This window comes from Epargyreus clarus, unplaced genomic scaffold, assembly GCF_041222505.1.
Source record: "Epargyreus clarus isolate Ecla_fem2 unplaced genomic scaffold, WU_Ecla_fem_2.2 ptg000018l, whole genome shotgun sequence".
Taxonomy (NCBI): Eukaryota; Metazoa; Arthropoda; class Insecta; order Lepidoptera; family Hesperiidae; genus Epargyreus; species Epargyreus clarus.
Window position 1 is genome coordinate 3,214,235 of NW_027332226.1, and position 15,017 is coordinate 3,229,251.

Consider the following 15,017-nt stretch of genomic DNA (forward strand, 5'->3'; position numbering starts at 1 on the left):
GGGATTGTTCCCTTCCGAGAATTTCTAAAGGCGGTTGCCTCTCAAGATTTGCATACCGTAGTTTATTTTATGCAACGTCAGATAGCTGCAAGATAATCCACCGTGGTCTCTTTGCTGTACAACCCTATTAAAATGAATACTTCCAGTACATTTCACTTTAATGTTGGTATTTATTTCTTCTCTTAAATTACCTCTTGCTCAAGGCATGAAAAGAGTTTAGTATAAAATAGACAGATAAAATAAATTAAAACTGGTCTTGTTTTTTTTACAAATGAATATTTGAACTGAATAATTATGTAAAATCAAAACTAAAATTAGATTGTTTAAAAAAGCAAAAGTAATAGAGATATAATATAAAAATGGAAAATATGCACTACAGATGCAAAAAATTAGGAAATAATTAAAATTCAACTTAAAATCAAAACTCATTATACACGTGATTTATACCATATTCAAAGTCTGTGTTAGGAATTACTAATTCATATCAAATTATGTTTATACTACATAAACATTTCGTCGACGTTATTGATAAGTTATTAAATGCTAAGCAGCATTCAATAACGTTTGAACTTCAGCACTTATCGGTGTAATAACTACTGACAGTATACAGATTGCCTTGCAATGACAATGTAACAGCGCTTCGTCTATGCCATGCTTATAGTTGGGGAGCCCAAGAGAGGATTTCGGGTATGTCTCGAGCGCGGCAGACTAAGATATGGGAGATACCTTACACCCTGTAGTGTATCCTTAACCACAAATGAGCTTTCTATGTCGGGAGATTTACACAATCAAAAAAATCGATCAATTGACATGCTCGAGCGCGGTCAATTTTATTTTTAATATAAAGGAAATAATGCTAGAAAACGGGAAACATTATAATCTGCCGATAACCCTAGTCAAAGTAGTGAATAAATAGTCATTTTGAAAAAAGGCACCCTGTATTATTATTCTATTTGAAAGTGTCACTTATTAGCATGAATCCCTGGGAAGTAATGATGTATCACAAACTAAAGGAAAAGGTTATTTTTTAGGAAAATACATTATTCTTCATACATTCTCATACTATTTTTTTCCAAATCGTCAGAATAAGAAAACTTCCCGCTGAATCGAAAAATATCATATAACCTTTTCTCCATTTAACTTCTAATCTACACAATCGTATAGCTCCCAATGACGCTCGACTTTGTACATATTTAGCATCGTGAGCTCCCCTACTATATATTGTAGCAGAGCTTCGTCTATTCCACGCTTGTTATAAGTCGCGGCACAATAGCGTCGGTATACGGACTCAGGTGTACGATAAACGTAGTACACGATAACGTGTAAACAATTATGTGCTAATGAATGAATAAAGGGTTAATTCATGATTTCCTCGTCAGTCACGAATACTACAACAGACGTATTGTACGATAACGTAAATACAATTACCTGCTAACGAATGATTAAAGGTCTCATTCATAATTTCTCCCACTTAAGAGTGCGGTAGTGGAAGTAATGTGTTATAAAATAGGCATACACAATTACATATTAAGAAGTAAAAAATGGTTACCTTATTTCATTTCCTGTATGGGTTAATGACTTTTTAGGGTTTACCCAAAGGTTAAAAACGGAACCCTATTACTAAGACTTCCCTATCTGTCCGTCTGTCACAGGGCTATATTTCCGGAACCGTAATAGATAGACATGAAATTTTTACAGATAATTCATAACGGTAGCTACTATAACAACAAATACTAAAAATAAAATAAAATTGAATTCTAAAGGGAGTCTCCATAGAGATATAGATATAGATTCAATTTTATTGTATGCAACAAACCGGTATTCTTCGGCATTTTTCGATCTAACTGTTAAACATTACTAAAGAGACGGTTGAATTTTTTACAAATAAGTGGTATTATAAGTGGTATTATAATAAATACAAATAAGAACCATAAAACAAATTTTAATATAGTTATTTTAATTTTATTATACGCTGTTAACGTATTATCATCATCTCCACAACGCCATCAATTTTTGTGTCATATTAGTAAGTATTGTTGAAAATTTACGTATCATTCATCATTACTCCAACGCCATCTATTGTTGTGTTATATAACTAAGTATTGTTGAAAATATTAAAATGAATAAAATTAAGTAAGTAACAATGAACATGGTACGGAAGCCTCCATGTGCGAGTTTAACTCGTACTTGGCGAATTATTATTTCGCATTTTATTTCTACTATGTACTGGCAATATTTGCTTTTCCATAATACAATTTAACTATAAATTTGCCACTACCTATGAAAACTCTATACTTTTTGCGTACAATAATAAAAGTCATATCGATGAATCACTAAAAGCGAAATTCCACTCTAATAGCATTCGTATTTCCCCGCACTTATCGTTGTAATACCCACCGGCATTGCATCGATTGCCCCCGCAATCACAATCTATCCGCAATAGCGCACCGTCTACACTACTGTCGTTATTGTCGGGGCATAATGACGATGGCGGTCGGATACCAAAGTAGACAAAACCGTGTCATGGTAAATATTGTATGTATGTAATGTAAAATATTTTTTTCGTTCCGATCTGTTTTTGCCCGACTGCCAAGGAAGGGTTATGTTTTTCGCGCGTATCTTGTATGTTTGTCTTTCTTTATTTCATCCGATCTTACAAACGGCTGGATAAATTTCGACAGTTAAAGTGTCATTATATTCGTCTCAATGACCCGAGTTTTCTTATATAGGTGTTAGAAAAAAATATCAAAAGGGTGAATTTTTGGCGCGAAATAGTAACACATTTCAAAAAAAAAGTTAACCGAACCTATCGGGTGGGGCATCAAATGAAAGTAAATTAAACGTAGATTATAAAAACATATTTTTGTATATATAAAACAGCAAGATGACTGACTGACTGACTAATTAAATGACTTTTTCATTTTTCAGAAATCAACGTACAGCCAAAACCGTTCAACTTAGAGTTCAGAAATTATGCACATGGTTTCGCTATATAGCGTAAATATTTACTAAGAGAGGCTTTTTGGAAATTCCACCCCTAATAGGGTAAAATAGGGAAAAACAGTTTTTTTTAAATCCTTTAATTTTGAAGCAACTGCTATAAAATTTAGTATTTGGCTTTCTGGGTAGGAACAAAGACACGTCTATTTATCCCCTTCCGAAAAATCAATCCCGTAGAGGGTAAAATAAGGGTTAAAAGTTCATTTGAACAACCGTAAATTTTGAAGCAAACACTATAAAGTGTTATATCAGGTTTGTTGGATAAAAATAATGAAATTCTACCCCTAACGAGGTAATATAATCACCGGATAGATCAAAAGATCGCAAAAGAAATCCACCATTTACGATCTATTTTTAAAGATCGTAAATGGTGGATTTTTTTTTGCGAAATAGTAACACGTTTTAAAAAAATATATCAAACCTATCGAGTAGGGTATCAAAGCAAAGGAAATTAAAAGGGTAGATTACACATACATGTATTATATATTACATCGAGATGACTGTCTGACTAAATGAGTAGTGTTGCTGTGCCAGAGATCAACGCTAAGGGAAACCGCTGCACTTTAGAGTGCTGGAATTTTACTCATAGGTTATTTATATAGAGCGTAAATGAGCACTACGAGGATAAAATAGGATAATATTGTTTGAATATCTTTTGATTTTGAAGCAGATATCTACTATGAAACTTTGTATTTAGCTTTCTACATAAAAATAATAAATAAATATTTCACCGTTTTTGCAAATTCTACTTCAGCCTGTTTAGTGCAGTCGGGTTTTTGATTTTTTAATTAATTCATTAAGAACATGTGTATATACTCTTAACAACAATTTTTAACCAACTTCAAAAAAGAAGAAGGTTTCTCAATTCGTATACTTATATGTTTTTTTATTATAATATTAAACAAATATATTTGTAACCAACAGTTAGTGTATCAGTATCAGTAATATCTTTTTTGTCGCAAGATTTAAAAATCTCTCGCTTCTCTCAGGATATTGATATGTGTATTATATATAGTACATATAGTATTTTTTATCGTTCCGTTGTATCGTTCGATTAAATTTATTTTTATTTTTATGACACGAAGTAATAGCTAACCATACCATACATATATATCAAATAGACTGCCAAATCACCGTGACAATTTATTTAGAAATTCTACCCTCCCAAAACAGCCCCATATTGTAAACATCGAAATATGAAATTATAACGCCGCCGCATGGTCACCCCATAGAACTGTCAAAATACCGCCCAGAGGTGATTGATTGCGAATTTTTTTCCCTTCAATCTTCATTTTATTGAAATTGATGGCTTGTTTCGCTCGCCAGACGCAGTTATTTGGTAATCGACTGGTTTTAGTTATTAATATTAGAGCTACCTCTTTATATTAATAGATTATTGCGTCACTTTTAATTCCCTTAATGTCTTCATATGTACAATGGCTTTTTACCACGCTTATATTAAGTCGGCCTGTATGTATGTACATATGTAACGGAATCTTTGAACTCGACTCTTACCCACTTTGAACCGTCAGGTTAATTTCAAATTTTCAACCTCTAATACAAAATATTATAATTATCAAGGACCGATGACAATACACGATTTAAATAACTTTATCCCATTCACCTCATCAGGATCTTCAGGAATAAGGATTAACCTTGTGCGATTTAAGCGAGGTTTTTGATTTTAAAACTATAATTATTACTAGGTAAATATATCTTTTTGATGCAGACATTTGAACATTTTAAACGTAGTGGAGCCAATTAAAAAAAATACAGCTAAAAGTAGGACAATTGTGTTTTTACTGTTAAAGCACCATTCATTTAAGTACCCTTAGAAGTTAGTTTTACATAACCGATTATTATGACTAAAATGAAATATTTTTGTAGGAATAATTGTATCGCATACAATCTTGAGCGGAATAATAATAATGGCGAGCTAACAAAATTTAAAATTTTCACATTCTACTACAAATTATTTCACGTTTAAGTAACTGCATTGAGAAGTTATAGAAAAACGACTTAAAAAGCAACCAGGACAAGTTGTTTGCCGGAAAACAAGAAAAACTGAAGACCCACCAACTCGGAACTGAAACCTCAGCTCACCTCTGCAAAACTTTCTACAGTTCAACTTTGTGGTCCTTTCAACCTGCACTAGTAGGATGTTTTAAGCTACTGCTAACGTATTTTTAACACGTTTTTATTAGCTTGGGTTGTATGTATGTATGTATGTAGGTATGTATGTATGTAAATAACAAGTAACGGAATCTTTGAACCCGATTTTTATCCACTTTGAACGTTCAGCTTAACTCAAAGTTTTAAAGAATTATCAAAAACCGATGACAATACACGATTTTAATAATTTTGTACCATTGTCCTTATCAACATCCTCAGGATTAACGATTTTCGAGGCCAGATTGTTTAAGCACCTTGGAGAAAGTTCATCGCAAGTTACTAGATTGCAAATAATTATTGCTTTTTAGTAGTTTCAGTAACAGTTATAGCGTGATTTTGAGTTTAGAAAATAATAATTTTATTTCCCTATAACTCAAATGTTCTGAAACATATGTATAATGCCCTCTTGTAGAATGATTTTTAGGATTCCCTACTCAAAGGTTAAAACGAAACTCACCGCTGTCTGTTCGTGTGTCCCTGGGCTTAACTCTTAAACCGTAATAGATAGACACTTGATTTTTTTACAAACGATGCATAATGGTGGTCGCTATAACAACAAATACTAAAAATTAATAAAACAAATATCGTTCAAAAAACTAAAAAACACGCTTTTATGATAAAATCAACTAAAAAGTAGAAAATAATTTTCAATGTGTGGGACGCTTTGCGAACCTGATAAAAGGAGCACCCCACGCTTTTTTCAAAATTATACAATTTACCGTTCCTTAATTGATTCTTAGGTTGAAAATTATTTTCTACTTTTTAGTTGATTTTATCAAAAAATCGTGTTTTTTAGTTTTTTGAAGTATATTTATTGTATTTATAGTAGAGGTATTTTTACGTAGGAGCGCAAACGAATATCAGTACACCTGTTGGTAAGTGGCTATTAGCGCCTATGAACATGCGAGATCAAGCCCACGTATGATTAAGATATAATTGTAAGTATTACCATCGCCTAAGTGTGACAGTAGCCATACAACTCAGATGAAATTAATTTTCTTTATGTATTTGCATCAGATAAGAAAATATTACGATAAGGCTGAAGAAAATATTACGATAAAGCTGATCGATATAATTATTTCGAAATAAGTGTTTTCTTGTAACCTCAATAAAATTTGATATTAGATTATTTCAAAGAAAAACAGTTTGAAATTATAAAAAATCATATAAATTATCTTTTACAACTCAGCATATTTATAGACTTTATCGAAATATGAATACCAGGAAGCCCACACACACACATTTGCTACGAATGAGGAGACAAAATCTGTGTCTGATTTTGCATTTTATACATAATAATATTGGAGAGGATTACAAGGGATTCCCTAATTGACAGTTGCGAAGGTTGGCGCGTAATTGCGTTAGGAGGCTCCACTTCGGTAGATTAGGCCGTGTTTCAGATTGGAATGCTCGACTTTGGGCACAGTTGGAACATGTCAGAATGGGAAATAATGTAATATTGTCATTTTTTTTTAACTCTGCGATGTGACTTAGAAATGAACGTACTTTGCTTCTGCCAGAAATTGAATTGGAGGTATACGTGACCGTAAACTTTAAATCATGTATATTTTCTATCGACATTAAAAAGGTAAACCTAACATATTTAAACCATTTTTTTGCGTTTCTACACATGTACGCTAAACTATCCGTTAATTATTATTCGAGAAATTTCGAGAAAATGAACGCAAGTAAGCAAGCTTTAAGATCTTTGCCTACTAAAAAGATCAACATTACAACTATTACAACTATTGCGTAGAAAATATATTATTTCGACAAATTTCAAACTTTAGTAAACTAAATTGGAAAAAATATTGTCAAAAATTGATCATTACGACATTTTTAATCTACGTCAAGTTAACCACGACAAGGTAACCTAACCAAGTACAGTAACCCTTATCATCTCGAATCTCTTGCTCAGAAATATCACATTTACGTTGGAAAATGCCATTCCATTCATTAGCCACTGGAAGCCCCATAAATGGATAGAAGCCCCACAGTCGCGTTGCCATGGCGACGGGTGGCTAGACTGCAGAAAAAATCGAGACGCAATACTCCTATTTCAATTAGGAGCGGAGGCCGTAATAGAACCTTCGCTTTGTTGTGTCTGCGCTCGGGTTAAGTATGGTCTGCTTATAAATAAACTGTAATTGCTTTGCTACAACCATAATTTTGTTTACTTTTACTTATTTTGACGCGGAGGTGGAAGTGTTCATGTCTATTTTTAGCGCGAAGCAGTGCTACGTTTCATTGAGATTGAATGTAGTTCAACTTCCTTCATATTTATGAAAAGATTGTGTTAACTTTTGGGAGTGAGCCTTTGGGAGAGAGGAACTCATCTATGATCGACTTTAGATAGAAACCCTGTTTTATATGGAGTTGGTTACAAATTTTCATGGGGAACAGTGACCACTAACCATCTATACATTAAAAAAGGTTTTAACGCATAGTCCACAATACGTTTCCCTAAGACATGGGTGCACTGACACACACAATGACGAGAACACAAAAACTGAGACCAAGACTCAGAAAAGAAATATGATCTAATCCTTATTAATTTGATCTACTTATTCTGGGACAGGACCCGGAATCCGTGTATCAGATTGTCAAATATTTTAGAAGATGAAGATTTTATTTCCACTCGTATCTATTAAGTAAAGGAGTTGCTATATTATATTAACTTAATCCATTCACACGCTCCGCCATAAAGACGCTAACACAATCAACCCGAAGTGGTCTTAACCGATCCCATTTCATTTTATGTACTTTTACGAAACCGAAAATGCTTATCACTACGTACCACAGATAAGTTGGAGATAAGAGAGGTTAATACACAGTGTAAGGCACATCTTAAGATTTGTTTATTTACGTACTGATTTATAATATTTATGTAGCAAACGAGCATACCAGTTCATTTGATGTAACGTGGGTACTGCCGCTCATGGACATCTGTAATCAACCCCGGATAAGATTTGGTTTCCTTAAGGACTAAGAACTAACGACTAGAAACGTCTCAGAAAAGTATATCTCCCTATCACCCTACCCTTATACCCTTCAAACCAGAACACAGCAGCGCTCAACATTGCTCTTATGAGGTAGAAATAAGAGTGGCGGTGATGTCGCCACTCTTATTAATGTCATAATCAATTTTGTGATAGGAGTTTACAACTAAACTGAATACTTATACGTTTTTAGAGCTAGGGACGAGAAAATTATATTGCTTCCCATCATTCTTCAAATTATGCACCGATGCAGCAATAGGAGGCGGAATAATCACAACAGATGAACAAATAAGTTCAAATTTTAAATGTATTAAAAAAAAGGAGGAGATTCTCAATTCGCATGTATTTTTTCACAAAATAGTACAATAATTTCAACTGAATAAAATAAAAGCGCAATAGATTGCATCTCGTTTAATATGCAATCTCCAGTCTATTTTATAGACACATTTTTCTGAGCACGCCGATTGCATCTTGCAATCTCGGAAGATCGCGGGCGGCAATCAATCCAAGCGGCGTTGCAATTTACTTATCCTTGTAAATAAGAATCAAAGATGCTGGGCGGAGAAATATGTAGGAAAGAAAGACTTGTAAAAAGTACTTAATAAGCAATTACATATTAAGGCCCCAATTATATCTAGACTGCGTCCATCTATTAATTTCTATTAGAAATTAATCTATTAGAAATTAATTATCACTTGCTTAAACGGTGAAGGAAAACATCGTGAGGAAACCTGCATACCTGAGAGATTTATAAAAAATCTTAAAGGTATGTGAAGTCTACCAATACGCACTTGGCCAGCGCGGTGGACATTGGCCTAATCCTTCTCATTCTGAGAGGAGACCCGTGCCCAGCAGTGGGACAGTAATGGGTTGATGATGATGATGATGATGCGTCCATCTTTGAGCGGTCTTGTTATGGAAGATATAAATACATTCAAACATATTGTATAGAAAAGTATTATTAGGTTTGGCACTGTAGATGTAAATGCACCATTACTGCTATAGTTTACGATTTTAAATTTATGGACGAATCAATAAAAATCTATGATCAAATTGATGGAATACCTAAAGGTATTAAATGTTGATCTCAAAAATCATAACATCTAACTGTATCCATTCACAATCAGGTGGAGTACGCACTCGTTTAAAAAACAAAACAAAATCGAATTTAGAGGGACTTGCCTCATTGACATGTCAATAACAAAAGCATCCCAAACCCACATCAGAGAGACACGAGTCACTTTAACGACACCATTCGTTCAGAGGCGTCACGTTAGAGCGAAGGATTTAAAGTCCCGCCCCACTTTATTTGGAAGTACTCCAAAAAACTTGGCCGAAATAATCTAAACTTGTACTGTACACGGCGCGAACTTTCCACATCGGCTAAGTGAAAAGTTAGTAGCGAAATTACGTTTCGTCAAAAAAACGAGAAATATTTCGACGTTCCTCCGTGTTAAGAATATAAGAGGCTTAAAATAGGATCAGATTTCTGGTGAGAGCCGCCGAGGGTGTTGGCTCAAACTTTTTTCATTCGGGGAATAGCAAAAAAATTGGAGAAAACCGTTTGATTCCGCTCCGGGAACGCAGCTGCTCCAACAGTTCGGAGCCTTATTCAAATAGTATCATCTAATCCGTTCGAATACCGAGAGGAAAAAGTTTGTGTGTGCGTTAAACGTACGGTACGAACGTTCGCGTCTCGAGAAATAGATGAAGGTATACATAATAGTGGTACATATGTAATATAGTATGAAACGTTTGAAGTGTCTACTTTTTTACATGCCTAATGTATGTCGTAATGCTGTCCACTGTTCGCCTTTCAAAGCCAGAGGTGTAGCCTATATCGTGCTGGCCAAGTTCGAATTAGTTGACGTAACTTTTATATCTTTTTTTAAAGAACTCTCAGATGTGTATGTTCCTTCACGATACTTTCATTTAGCGTTATTATAACCGTTAATTAATCTAATGCACATAATTTAAAAATCAAGTGTTTCAGGCCCGGGATTCGAACTTCGGATTCTTTTGTTAAGAGGCCCAAATTAAGTAGGTTATCACATCACTGAATTAAATACGATTTATAATACAAATTATAATGTACTATGTGACAAATTATTAAATTGTTTCAAATTGATTAATTACTTAAGAAAGTTTTAGGCATATCTATATCTTTTCAAAACACAATATAGGCATACAACAGATATTAAGGTACTTCTAACCATAAGTTCCCGACGAAGGTATTCCCAAGGGGCGCATTATAAGATGGTTCCAGAGTATCCCTAGGCGACTGTTCAACCATAATATCTAATCGGATAGGTATAAACTTGTAATAATAGTGATTTACGATGTTAGATAAAGCTATTACCTTTGAATATGATTTCGGACTTGGTTGAGTAACAAGCATAGAAGACAGTGTCTTAACTACTTAGTCAAAGTCTGGGAAAGTTATATATTACGATATTTACTTTGTTGTGTAATATAATATGTATCAGATCGTTTATTTCCATCCATGAAATCTTGAATATATTTGTGTACTTACATGTATACGAGTATGTACATACATGCAACAGAGTGTGTGTGATTATATAAAATCGTTTTCTACACTCATAGCTCCACGCTAGGATTCCCTGTGTCATAACCACCTTCCCAACCCTACATGAATAAAACCTATCAGTAACATAAATACATTATTTAGATATTAGATTTTGTTAGAATCTTATATAACCAGGGTTACTCCAAAACCTTTCAGAGGTTAATATTATACACGACAGAAATCCAGCCTCATTAATCTTTGATCAGAGAAGGTTAATTAATAAGCTCTCAGCTATGTATGTTATTGACGCTTACCTTTGGCAGGGTTAATTATTATTATAATTCTGGTTACAATAAGGCCGAGTAGGGTAGAATATAGTATGCTTAATCAATGACATAGATGAGATAGTATTAAAGATAGTTCGGCATGGTGCCACTGTAATACCAAATTTTGAATGGGATTGTTCAAGTTAAGGGTGAATAGGATACTTCTAGGTAAGCGTGTTTTGTCCAGGGCTGCATCTCAATTAACATCGGGTAAGATTAAAGGTAAAGGTAAGCTTATAGTAAGATAAAAAAATCTGCCTTGTAACATCAGTGTTACGTATTGTTATATTCTGATATGAAAAATACTCTTATTAGAGGTTAACAGATATTTAGAGCGATTCTATATCGCTCTAAGTATCTGTTAACCTCTTACCATGAATTGATGACATGCTCACATAAGAATTAAAAGGCGATTATATAGCACTTAAGTCATGTTCACTGAATTATAATAAAATATTACGACCTTTGCCGTATACGAAGCAGCAACAAGAGAGCATTTAATCTACTTTACTTTCAGTAATTCTATCCCCAACAACGCTTTGTATTCTCAGACTTAGCTACGCGACAAAGACATGAAATAGAAAGACATGAAGTAGAATCTATCGACAATAATGAAAATTTAACCGACACCGTTTTGCCTTACTTTTTACTTTATCACGCCAGTCTTGTGCAAGCAACAGGTCATAAAAATAACTCGGGCATCTCTCGAAACTCTCGCAATATCCGCTCATTGTGGAGCCGTCGAAAATGAAAATGGAACTTTCTCGATTCCCTATCGAAGTTTTGCTCTAAACATTGATTGTGAAACTCCCTCTGGGCGGTCTCAAAGAGTTCCGTTGTGCGAAACAGACGAGTGATTTGTTGCGAACGAATGATGGTTTTATGTGAGCGGAGTCAAAGCTTTGTTTTCTTTTCGACTTTGATTGCGAATGAGTGTGCGGTCGGCCTTATGTTTAATAATGCTAGTGGACTCTGGGTAAGCGATAAGAGTCGGTCATGGAATCGTCTACTAGTCCTTAGAAGTCAGTGAGATAGCCATACGCTTCTTCTAAGGACAATTGGCCGCAGATTCGACGCTTGCCCAATGCGGTCATCAATAGAAGTAGATACGTACTATTGGTGTCCGCTTTTAGTTTTATGATTGAAACAAAAAAAAATCTATGTCGTTTTATTAGACTGCTAGTTATATAGCTATTTAATAATATATAGAGTTTAAATACTTACTTATGTGCGCCAGCTTGCCGATTTTTGTAATATCTGTAAAAACATGAAAAAGCTGTAGTCATTATAATATGTCATGCAGTGTCAATACGACAAAAAATATACATAAATAACTTAACACTTATCCGAGGCGTTGCAACTATGGCCGATTTCACATAGGACTTTAAATTTTCCATGGGCGGCAGTGACTACATATAATTAAGTGGATAACTCACTGTAACTCACGTAACAAATCTATAAAGTAATATATGAGATAAATATACTTATAACAGATACATGCTTATATATAAAAAATGCAAAATTAATTTGAAAACGTCAAACAATCCACCCAAAACTGACATCCGAATTTTGACGGCTCGTTGCAAAACCGTATCTCAGTTTGGGGTTTTATTTTGCGGGAATAGGGTGGAAAATGCAGCAATGCTAAACGAGCTGAACTCGGCAGCTTGTCAAGATCACGTCATCGCAGCATCACACAATTATCTCTCTAATCGCTGAGAAAGTGATGACAGATGCTCCCCTAAAATCAAATAATGAATAAAACCACGCGACTAAGGCGTTTTGCTCGCTATTAACGAGAAAAGTTGAGCGCAATGCGACTCACTTTTTTAAGGGTTGGCACTGAGATTCGCTTTTAGATAATATTTTTTTATTTATATTTTTTCTTCTCTTGAGTAATCAACACTTAATGTGGTACTATATATTTTTTCCAAAGGTCCTTAATATAACGTGTGACGAGGTTTGATATCGTAACAAAATATAAAGTTTTAACGCTTTAGTGTAGAGTTAAAGTCATGTTAAGGTACGACTTAAACAATATGAGCCCGAAATTATGTTTTGTATAGTCTCTAATAAAAATATGTAGGTAACAAAAGAATATAAAAGCTATTACGAATATTTTAAAATGCTTCCTTTTATAACAATGAATAGTAGATTAAATTACGTGGTTCGTGTATCCAATTACTTTTATAAAAGAGGAAGCTATATTTTAATGAAATAATAATATGAAATGCGTTTTCGACGGCATTCTGCATCTCGACACATATTTTTGAATATTTAAATAAATAAAGAAGATTGAATTTTCACTTAAGTGTCAAAAAAACAGCTTTTTACTTAATGCATAATATGAAAGAATATGTGTACAAAAAATATCTGGTCCGGCTTGAAACGATTTTGATTTTGAACGATTTAACTTCAGTTTGATGATCTTATAAGGAGTACTTTTATACCAAAAAATGATTAAGGTTCCGAGAAAAAATAAAACCCATGAAATTTCCCGCGTATCCCGCTTTTGAAAATGGGGCGCTACTCGTATAAGTAATAAAATCCTACTTTAGAGCAAAACTGAACCTCGATCTAGATTTGTGTACTCGACAGAAATTTTAGCAATTCTCCATACGAGTGATATCTGGAGCGGCATTATCCAGCTAATGATGAATGGCGGCCACTTGGCTTTGTTCCAAAGTAATGTTATGAATCTATTCAACTGTCATTTCATCTTTAATAACTAATATAACCGCGCATCCCGGCTAATACGGTCCCGGTTATGATTATTTCGAGATACTGTGCACTAATTCAGAGTGCTATTTCTACACACAATTGTACAAATTTCAATGTGTTAATAATATATCGTGTTAAAGTTAAATGTATTGCTACAGCATGATTTAAATTTGATGAACGTTAATATAATTTTTTATTATTATGTTTTAAATAGTGATTTCTACCTTGTCGTCCTTGTCAAGCGAGGCGAGCTTTGGCTTAACTTAATTTTGATGATAAACACTTAAATAATATTACATTGAAGAAGAATTAACACTTTTGAAACTCACATCAAATTTCATTAATTTTCCAACTTAACGACATAATTATGACGTCACATTTTGTCCAGCATTTTACAACTTCAAAATATTCTAAATACTGATTTTCAATGAATTCAAGTGCACAAGTGGTATATAAAACAAACTGGCAAATTGTCATAAATATTGATATTATACTACATACTTAAAAATCTATGTCTACCTTCTTTTGGAGTGACGTAAAAATATAACTAAATTCATAAAAGGTTTTATTCGTTTTATAAAACCGCGCATTGTGAGTACCAGTTACACATTAAAATGCCTCAATTCCGTGATAGTATTAGCCTAAAATGATATAAAATATATGCGGAACACTAATTGCTCCGCTTATAACACCGCGTCTGCAACTCAACTCGCGAGTGATTGCGGCGCGCGAGTATCAGCGTTTCTGGCCATCTCTCGTTAGAGCTCGATAATGAACGAGCAATTATAACCTTCTTTCGATTTAAAATTACAATAATAAAAGCAGCATGCTATCCGCTCCGCTTATAACACCGCGTCCGCAACTCAACTCGCAAGTGTTTGCGACGCGCGAGTGTCAGCGTTTCTGGTCATCTCTCGTTAGAGCACGATTGTGAACGTGAAATTAAAAGCCTACTTTCAATCTGAGATTACGCAATCCGCTCCGCTTATGGCACGGCATCCGCAACTCAACTCGCAAGTGATTACAATTAAAAACTAATTTCGATTATATATTAAATGCACAGGCGATACGCTATCCGCTCCGCTTATAACACCGCGCCCACAATCTACTCGCAAGTGATTGCGGCGCGCGAGTGTCAGCGTTTCTGGTCATCTCTCGTTAGAGCACGATTGTGAACGTGAAATTAAAACCGCCGCTTATCGACCGCCATTGTCGTCTCAATAGAACCCCTCGCGTATGATGCTTTGTATCCTTTGTTCATCAATGTTCATA

At 34.3% G+C, this 15,017-nt stretch overlaps 1 protein-coding gene across 2 annotated transcripts in view; it reads right to left on the bottom strand.

Annotated features, from left to right (window-relative positions):
• Positions 1–15,017, bottom strand: part of LOC140749475 (CUGBP Elav-like family member 1-A) — a 509,605-nt gene that overhangs the window by 457,505 nt on the left and 37,083 nt on the right. For both annotated transcript variants that reach the window (XM_073082526.1, XM_073082525.1), the window contains exon 2: positions 12,249–12,281. The gene's annotated coding sequence lies outside the window, so the exon portion shown is untranslated. The remainder of the gene's footprint in view (positions 1–12,248; positions 12,282–15,017) is intronic.